General features: G+C 37.3%; 1 protein-coding gene across 4 annotated transcripts in view; it reads left to right on the top strand.

Annotated features, from left to right (window-relative positions):
• Positions 1 to 10,405, top strand: part of LOC110029857 (protein DGS1, mitochondrial) — a 142,380-nt gene that overhangs the window by 99,856 nt on the left and 32,119 nt on the right. The window lies entirely within an intron of this gene.

Below are 10,405 nucleotides of genomic sequence, written 5' to 3'. Positions count from 1 at the left end.
ACGCTCTTAAAGATGATGGTGATCACACATTTCTTAAAAAGCTTGGAAAAAAAATGGAATTTTGCTCTTCTTCTCACTGAGGTTGAAACCAGTACTCACGTCCTCTTGGTGTTTTGCTCTAGTGGGGAAATTCTCTTATGTTCATCCAAAACTGGAGATCATTCGGAAAGAGTTTGATGCTATGAAGCTATTGGGCAGTTGGAATATTGACTTAACGGTCAACATATACTTATCCAGTTATCTCACGATGTCGATTACACTAACATTTTTTCTCGAACAACTATTAAGATTTACAACCGTTTTATGAAAATTATCAAGTGGACTGTTGATTTTGATTTAAAAGCGGAGGCCCCTATCATTCCTGTTTGGATAAAGTTTTTGGGGTTAAAACTACATCTGTTCAACTTAAAAATTTTCAACTTTTTAGCAACTGTTTACGGTAACCCGCTCAATAATGATAGTCCTGCGCTTGCTGTTACCAGATCCTCTGTGGCTGGTGTGTTAGTTGATAGAGATATGGATTGACACCACTCACAACAGGTGACAACAAAATGTTAAAATAGAATCACACCCTCTTTATTGCTCTCATTGTAATATGTTTGGCCACAGTTCTACTATTTACTATCGCTTGTATCCCCATCTAAAGACGAATTTCACTAAAGATCAGCCACCTACCATCCCTATTGAGAATGTGCAACCCGATCCTCTTTCCAACATCGCAGTTCCAGATGAATAACGCTATACTACAGGTACAGATCCAAATGTGCTTATACCACTCACTATTATTAAAGAAGGTTCACTTATATGCCAAGAAACATGAGAGTGCTTCTTTGATTCGATAAAAGATCAGCTGGTACAACAAGAAGTTGATTCTAATGTTCAACAACTTACACATGTTCGACACACTTTAGATCAATCCACTGATCAGGTGAAGCCAATTTTTGGATGAGGAATGACAGTCTATTCCAGGAGGAGGAAAAAGAATGAAGGTCGACTTGTGCTCGGGAATTTATTGGATGATACATTGGTTACTACGTGCAATGACACTCATCTTACCAATTTCTTAGCTGGTTCATTCCCTAAATCTATAGGCAGAGACAAGACAAAATCGGGTCTCTCTGTAGCTACCAGTTACTCAATATTTTGATACTTTTTGGTTATTTTTCTTTAGATTTCTCATGAATTTTTCTGTATTTTCCCTTTTTGGAACCATTTGATGTGGTGGTTATCGTGTGTGCATGGTGCCATGTGTCAAAATACTGAGTATCATAATGGTTAGTATATTAAATAGAAAGTAGAATACAAATAGATTGTGTGGGAGGGCCCAAAACCCTACCCACATGATAACCACCATATCAAATTGTTTCAAAAAGAGAAAATACAAAGAAAAACATGATAGACCTAAAGAAAAAACAAAAAAGTATCAAAATACGGAGTATCAGGTTGCTAGAGAGCGACCTGATTTTGTCTTGCCTCTTCCTCTAGTTCTATGGAAGGAGCCAGCTAATAAATTGGTAAGATGAGTGTCATTGTCAGTAGTAACCAATGTCATCCAATAAATTTTCGAGCTCGAGTCGGCCTCCATTCTTCTTCTTTCTCCTGGAATAAATCTGTCATTCCTCATCCTAAGATTGGTTCACCTGATCAATGAATTGATCTAAATTGTGTCGAACTTGTGTATGTTGTTGAACATTAGAAGAAAATGCTTGTTGTGCGAGCTGATCTTTTATCAGATCGAAGGAGCACTCTTGTGAGTCTCGGCATGTAAGTGGGTTTTCTTCAATAATAGTGAGTGGTATAATCACAATTGGATCTTTACCTGTAGTATGGTGTTCTTCATCTGGAACTACGGTGTTGAAAATTGGATCGGGTTGCACCTTCTCAGCAGGGATAGTAGGTGGTTTATCTTCTGTTATATCCGACCTTACGTTTTTAAATGAGGATGCAAACGATAACAAATAGTAGAATTGTCTCCAAATATACTGCAATTCGAGCAATAAGGAGGGTGTGATTCGATTTTAACTTTTTGTCAATTCCCGTTGTGAGTGCTAATCCATACCTCATCCTGAGCTGGTTGAGTGATATCTCTCTCAATTAGCACACATGCCATAGGGGGTCTGGTGACAGCAAGCGTAGGACTATCAACTTTGAGAGGCTTACCGTAAGCAGTTGTTAAAGATTAGAAAATTTTCAAGTTAAACAAATGTAATTTTAACCCTAGAAACTTTATCTAAACAGGAATGATAAGGGACTCTGCTTTTAGATCAAAATCGACAGTCCATTTCATAATTTTCATAAAACGGTTATCGATTTTGATAATTTTTCGAGAAAAAGTGCGAGCGTAATTAACATCGTGAGATAATTGAATAAGTATATGTCGACCGTCAAATAAACCAATATTCCAGCTGTCCAATAGCTTCATAACATCAAACTCTTTTCGAATGATCTCCAGTTTTGGGTGACCATAAAGAAATTTCCCCATTAGAGCAAAACGACAAGAGGACGCGAGTGTTTTTTTCAACCTCAGTGAGAATGATCTCTAATTTTGGGTGACCATTTTTTTGTCAAGCTTTTAATGAAAGTGTGATCACTACCATCTTCAAAATCGTTGTGGAAATATTGAGGAACATTGTAGGACTTGCCAATATGAAAATCAGGCTCTGAACTTGAAAGAGGAGCACGAGTAGGAATAAGTAAGTCGTCGGCAAGTGCATTGGCACCAGAATGCATTGTCGAGGCCATCTCCAGAACAGCTAGGCCAGGCAATCAGAAGGAACTGTGTCAAGCAGCACAGTCGACGTGAGGAAGAAGAACGAAATGTGAGAAGTCGCACAATGAGCACGAGGAGAAGCAGACAGTTGAGGCATGGGCGAAACAGGCGAAAGAAACAGGCAAACGAAGTTGAAGCAATTGTGAAGTTTAGCGGATGAAATCGAAACAGACAAAGTCACGAAATCGGAGCAGATGAAATGACGAAGTCGTATCAGTGCGAGATCCTTACTGCAATAGGGAAGACGACGAAACCGAAGGACCCCTTCGTCGTCGATTTAGAATGAAAACGAAGGAATCATAGCGAGGTTTCGCCATCGGGCGAAACTCTAGCAGAGCTACCCGCACCCGCCATCGTCTATATATATATATATATATGCTAGGGGTTCGCCATCACGGCGAAACCTGGTATCTCCTCGTCGATTTGCTGTTCGTCGTATCTTTTCTTCATCGTGCTTCATTTGCGTTGTTTGGCGTCGATTTCTTCGTCGCGCATTGTCATACGCGTCTGTCAGCCCTCCGGTCGTGCTTCTGCGGCTCCCGTCCGTCGCGCACCGTCAAGCTCGAAGTGTCGCGCGTCTGTCAGCTGTGCCTCGCTTTTGCGGCTCTCGGCTTATTCGTCGCTAATTTTCAGCTGCGCCTTGTGCGGCTCCAACTTCTGCGGCTCCATCCTATGAACTACTCACAGTTCAGACTCAAGTAACTTGTCGCTGTTCAACTACCTTGCATGGCTACTGCTCCTTCTCAACCACCGACTACTACTGTTTTAAACCTTGGGAAGGCTTTCTTTGTTGATATGGTTGGCTCTATGGGATCAGATCAAGTTTTCTCTCAGGTTTATCATGAATCATTCAAAGGCTAGGAGGACTGCAACCTTATCAAGAAGACGGGTAGGAACAGTGGCAAATTGGCTATATTCTTCTCTGACTTTGAAGTTTCCAACCTGGTTAACAAGTTTAAATTCACCCTCACCGGGAAGTTCCAATCGGGACATCCCAAAATGGAAATTGTTTGAAAGGCTTTTGAAGATCTCAAACTATTGGGACTTTAGAAGGTTGACCTCTTTGACAGGAGACATGTGATGATACAATTATCTAAAGTGGAAGATTATGCCAAAATATTTTCCAAAAAAATTTATGACAATAGAGGAAAAATATATGAAATTGCTTAAGTGGTCTCCTGAACCCTAGTCAAGAACCACCTATAGTTCCAATTTGGTTTAAACTACCTGACCTAAAATTGCAATACTTCAACCACCAAGTCCTCTACTCTATTAGAGCTGCACTAGGGAGACCTATGAAATTGGATACATTCACCTTCAATTTAAGCAGGTCTTCGGTTGGAAGAATTCTTGTTGAAAGGAATATCAACCTCTCTGATGCAGACGAAATATGGCCTGGTATTGCAAAAAATGGGTATTGGCAGCCAATTATAGCAAAAACAAAAACCCTATTACTGCAATCACTGTAAACTGTTTGGGCACACCCTTATCAAATGCTTCAGGCTTCGCCCACATTTGAGATCGACAGCTCCTTACAACATCAACAGTTAGTCTTCCATAAATGTTGAATGAGAATTTGACTCATAAGGCTACTCACCAACCAGACCAGTAGCTTCTGCCTACAGTTGTTGAGGCAGCTCTTCATCAGATTACAAAGTTTACGAATTTTGTCGTAGCAGATGCTGGCTGAAGTGTCTTTGAACCACCTATTGCGAGAGAAGAGGGTACTAAAGTTATGGAGGAGTGTCAGGATCAAGGTGTGTTGCAGGCTGAGTCAGATCAACAATTTACCTCCATCGAAGATCCCTTTATTGTTCACATGGGACTACCTCTAGCAGATGATTGGTAGGTTTAAAAATCTAGGAAGAAGAAGAAAGGATTGTTAGATCTCAGCAAATCTCAGGATGACTATATCATTGTGTCGCGCGGAAATCTACATCTCAGTATGTTGCTTGATTCCGTCCCTAGATCCAAGGGAAGAGGAAACGGTATATCCACCGACTACACTCACAATGATTAGGAGTTGTTTTTTTTGTTTATTTTTTGGGAATACGTTTGTAATCCCTGTGAGTTGTGTTTTTTGTACCTACTCACTAAAACTTTTGTATCATATTTTTTTCTCAAAGAAACTCTCCCTTACCTCTTCCTCTCAAAGTCAGACGGGATATCTCCTTCAGGATTGTGCACGAACTCGACCTGCTCGACAGTGCACGAACTTCCTCGCCTGCTCGACAGTGCACGAACTCGACCCTCCCTCCTTTACGGTTCTCCTTCCTCTCTTTTTCTTTGTTGGTAGGCTATGGCTTATGCTCCTTCGCTGCTCCCACCTTCATCACTTCTGCTTCGCACTGGACTGCTCGAAGATCGATAGAACTCTTTTGATTGTGGCTTGTTATCGACGTCGAATCCTTCTTCTCTGCTCAACACCGTCACTGCTGCTGCTCTTCCTCCTTTGGATAGAATGAAACCCTAGCTTGTGCTCGTCTCTCACACTTTCCAATCTCCTGGTAAGTAACTCTCGCCTTTGTCGCTTCTTTTCATAGCCGAACTCGTTGAGTAGGCTTCTGATCCTCTCGTTTCAATCTCCTGACTTCTCACTTCATCTCCCTTCTCTTCGGCTTTCTGACTGCTCGATTCATATTCCTTTTTTCCTTTGGTTTCTTCCATTTCTTGTTCCTCTCGGTAACAGAAACTGATCGTCACATGAAACATGTCATTACAATTTCTTCTATAGATAATAGATTCAAGTGCTTCTACTCACATGACTGGAGACATTCATTCTTTCACCAACTATCAAGAAATCACAACATCCAAATTGGTTAGACTTATCAATGGATCTCACTTCAGGATTGTTAGAAAATGAGAAGTGAAAGTTTTCAATGATATTCAACTTACTTCTATGTTATATGTTTCCTTATTAGATTGCAATTTACTTTCAGTTACTAGCTTACTCATGACCTAAATTATGTTACTAAATTTCAACTTAACACTTATGAATTTCAGGTGGTGGATTCAGGAAATGTGATTGATAGCGTTGAATTGCATCAAAGTGTATACTTGCTCAATGAGAGCGATTATCTTAACACACAAGTGTCTTCTCCACCATCTTCTTCTCATGTTTTAAATATGTTATGTGCGAGTCTATTGAATGTCAAATTTTATTATGGCATTATCGTATCAGTTATCCCAATTTTTATTTTGTTGCAAGGTCATACACTCAACTCTTTATTAATAAAAAACAGTGTTTTACCTGTGTGAAACTTCTTAATTGGCTAAGCATACTCATCCCTTGTATCATCTGTCTTAGTACAAAATCTCAAATCATTTCTCTATCATCCACAGTGATATTTGAGGGTCATCAATATTGAATATCATCAATAGAGTCAAATGTTTTACCTAATTCTTTGATGATCGCTAGAACTAGTTAGATATTTCTCATAAAGGAGAAATCTGAAAGTACATAAATCTTTTAATTCTTTTTATGACTTGATTCATACTCAGTTACAATGCAAAATTCAGATTTTCAAAACTAATAATGCAAATGAATACTTTAACTCGATCCTTGGAGCATATCTTGCAAACAAATGGTCTGATCTATGTGAGTTTCTTTGTTGAGACTCCAAAACAAAATAAAATAGTTGAGAGAAAGAATAAACATCTCATCGAGGTATCTTGGTCTATAATGCTTTTCCACAATGTTCTAAAAATTTTTCGGGGAGATGCAGTGCTCACGGTCATCTACCTCATTAATAGAATTCCCTATATGGTCCTTAGATTCAAAGCCCCTCTCCATATTTTTACAGAAACATACCCTCATGTTAGAGTCTTCTCATCCAATCTTCCTCTAAAAATATTTGATCTTCTTTTGTTCACATTCACTAGTTAAACTGCACAAAATTTTACCTTAAAGCTATCAAATATATCTTCTTTGGTTATGCTTCTAACATAAAGAGGTACAAATACTATTCTTTGATTACTAAAAATACTATAACTCCATAGATGTTATATTCTTTGAAAAATAATCCTCTTACCCCAAATCTAAAATTCAAGGGGAGATTTGGGTGAATATCAAAATCTGGAACACTACTTTAGATACCCACACTGAACTAAAGTCACTACAACCTATTCTATTTCCTTCTAACCATCCTGTCTCCCAAGTCCTACCTGAGATTGATAACTAGTGCTCAAGGAACTTCGTGTGTACACTACAACAACAAAAAAACCTTTATCCCACCAAGTGGGGTCGGCTACATGAATCCTTTTTTCTCCGCTGCGTCCTATTTAGTATCATATTTTCATTTAATTATAATAAATTAAGATTATTTTTTATACAAAATTCTCATGTCTTCCTAGGTCTACCTTTTTCTAACATAAGTCGAATCTAAAACATTTACTCTTCTAATCAGATCATCAGATGATCGACCTGTAATGTGACCAAACCATCTATGACAACTCTCTCTAATTTTGTCCGTCACTGGAGCTACACCAACTCTATCACAGATATATTCATTTCACATTTTGTCTCTAATGTGTAAAGCCACTAATCCACCTAATCATTCTCATCTCAGCAACACTTAACTTAGTTTTATGCTTCTCTTTTAAAGGCCACCATTCAACGCTATAGAGCATTGCATGTATCACCACCATCTTATAAAATTTTACTTTCAGTTTAAGTAGTACTTTTCTATCAAACAATAGGCCCGAAGCATTACTCCACTTCAACCAATCAACTTGAATTCTACTAATAACATCCCCATCACTTTCACCATCACTTTGAACAATAAACCCGAGATATCTAAAGTGTTCACACCTTTTAATAAATTGATCACCCATAGTTATATTTCTTTCACTAGAGCTACTGCTACTAAAATTACATTCCATGTATTTAGTTTTAGTTCTACTCAAAGGAAGGCCTTTAAACTTCATGGTAGACCTCCATAATTCAAGTTTTTCCTGGACTTTTTCTCTCGTCTTATCCATGATAAGGATAGCATTAACAAAAAAATACTACTAAAGCAAAAAGATTTGGGCTTAAAGTCGATCCCTGATATAAACTAATAACAACAGGAAAATATTTGGGCAATCCTCATTCTGTTTGAACACATGTAACAACTCTTGTATACATATCTTTAATGACTTGAATGTAAGTCATATCAATCAACACCTCTTCTCAATAACTCTCCAAAGAATATCTCTTGGAACCTTATTGTAAGCTTTTTCTAAATCATTGACAATATGAACCACAGAACCACATGGAGAAAAAAAATCCATTGACCAAGATAAAGACAATATGAACCACAAAACTATTTACAATCAAACCTAAATCCACACATCTCTGAAATTCTATGTGAGGTAGAATCCCGTCGAGAAGATGTGAAAAGTTGCACAGACTATTCTATCCAGAAGTAGGTTGCCTAAGAAATATTATTATCATCTTATAATGCTTTTATATTTAATCTTGATAATTTGTAAATGCCCTAATCTATTCATGAAGCACTTTAATGTCCATAATAATAATAAAAAAAACAGTTAAAAAATGAGATCCAAGCACTTGATCTAAATGACACGTAAATCTTTACAAAACTTCCTCTAAATAAAAGATGTGTTGGGTGCAAATGTGTGTTCAATTTCAAGTACAAAATAGATGAGAAAATTGATAGGTTTAAGGCTAGGTTGGTTGCCAAATATTTCACTCAGTTTTATGGGATAGAATATCAAGTGACATTTGTATCAGTGGCCAAGCTAAACACTATAAGAATGCTTCTTTCCTTGGCATTAAATAAAGAGTGGGAACTGCATGAACTCCCTTTTGAATGGAGACCTTGAGGAAAAAAGGGTATATGGAGATCCCACCAAGGCTAGAAAATATTTCAAATAAACATCTGGTTTGTATACTAAAAAAGTCATTTTATGGCATCAAACAATCTTCGCGGGTTTGGTTTGATACGTTTGTTAAGACTGAAATCTAATTGATACGTTCAATGTCAAGCTGCTCATATACTGTTCATAAGACATACATATGAAGATAAATAAGTTATACTTATTGTCTAAGTAATTGATATGATCCTTCCAAGTGATGATGAAAAAGTTATTGAGAAGATTAAGGAGATTTTTGCGGCTGAATTTGAAATCAAGGATTTAGGAGCTATGTGATACTTTATGGGCAGTGAAATGACTAGCTTCAATAAGAAAATTGTGATATGCCAAAAAAGTACATCCTAAACCTACTCAAAGAGCCATGAATGTTGAAGCGTAAACCTGCTGAGCTCCTATTAATTTCAACAAAAGGTAACATTCAAGGGGAGAAAAGACATCAGTGAAAAAAGGTAGATACCAGAGATTGGTGAGAAAATTTATATATCTTTTACACACTAGGCCTGATATCGCTTATTCTATAAGCATTGTGAGTCAATATATGAATTAGTACAGATGAAGAACATTTTGAGATGGTTTACGAAATTCTGAGATTTCTTAAGAAGATGCCTGAAAAAAGGTAATTATTTAATTAGTCAGCCAACATGGAGGTAGAAGTCTATACTGATGCTAGTTGGGTTGGAAACTTACTGACAGAAGATCTACATCTGGGTACTTTTCCTAGTATGGGGAAATCTTACCACATGGAGGTGCAAAAAGCAAGCATTAGTCTTTAGAAGTAGTACCGAATCTGATACCATACACTTCGGGATTTGTGAAGAAATATGGATCCAAATGTTACTAAATGGGTTGAGATGCCCCACTTCAACCCATAAAAATGTTTTGTAACAACTAAGCTATCATTAGTACTGTAAAGAACCCTATGCATCTTGACAGAACCAAACACATTGAGATTGATAGACATTTTATCTCTAGAAAGGTCAATGGTGGCATTACTCACATAATCTATCTTCTAACTCATCTTCAAGTTGCTGATGTTTTCACTACCCTACCTCCAGGAAACTTCAATGATATGAATACCTAGTTGGGACTTTACAATATTTATGACTTAGCTTGAGGGAGAGTGTGGAATTCTATCCTTGTTATATAGCCTAGACCGCCGACAATATCGGTCCCACATGTTCAATTTCTATTAGAGGGAGTTTCCTATTTCAACTTTTTTTTTATTCCTTTATTATTATGTTATATATCTTTCCTTCATTGTTATTTTTGTGTTTGGTATGTTGTAATAGTCTTAATTAGGTTTTTTCTAGCCGTTCCCCATGTAATGAGTGGAAATGTTGTAATCTGAATGATGGAATGAGAGACTATAGTTTTTTTACCTTTCTTATATATATATATATATATATATATATACAAAAATTGGTTTCTACTTTCTGCTATGTTTCTGGTTCTCACGACTTCCACTGGCTGCTATTGTTTTTGGATCTCTTTGGTCTACGCTCCAGATAGGTCTTTTGTTTGCTCGTGTGAGTGCTTTTGGAGAATTATTACTTGACTGAAGACATTTTTTGTACATCTTTTTTCTCTTTACATGTTTAGTAATACAGGAGCACAGATCTACTTATTTTTGGGTTTTTGTTCTTTCATTTTGGGTATACCTGTATTTTTGGAGATTTCTTTTAGTGTGCGTTGTACTGTGGGGAGAGGAACCGCTAGGGGTGTGCTGCAAATGTATTTTTTTGTTTTTATAAACGGCGA

Source organism: Phalaenopsis equestris, unplaced genomic scaffold (genome assembly GCF_001263595.1).
Source record: "Phalaenopsis equestris unplaced genomic scaffold, ASM126359v1 Scaffold000608, whole genome shotgun sequence".
Classification (NCBI taxonomy): Eukaryota; Viridiplantae; Streptophyta; class Magnoliopsida; order Asparagales; family Orchidaceae; genus Phalaenopsis; species Phalaenopsis equestris.
Note: the sequence above shows the minus strand (reverse complement) of the source record. Positions and strands in the feature narration are given on the sequence as shown.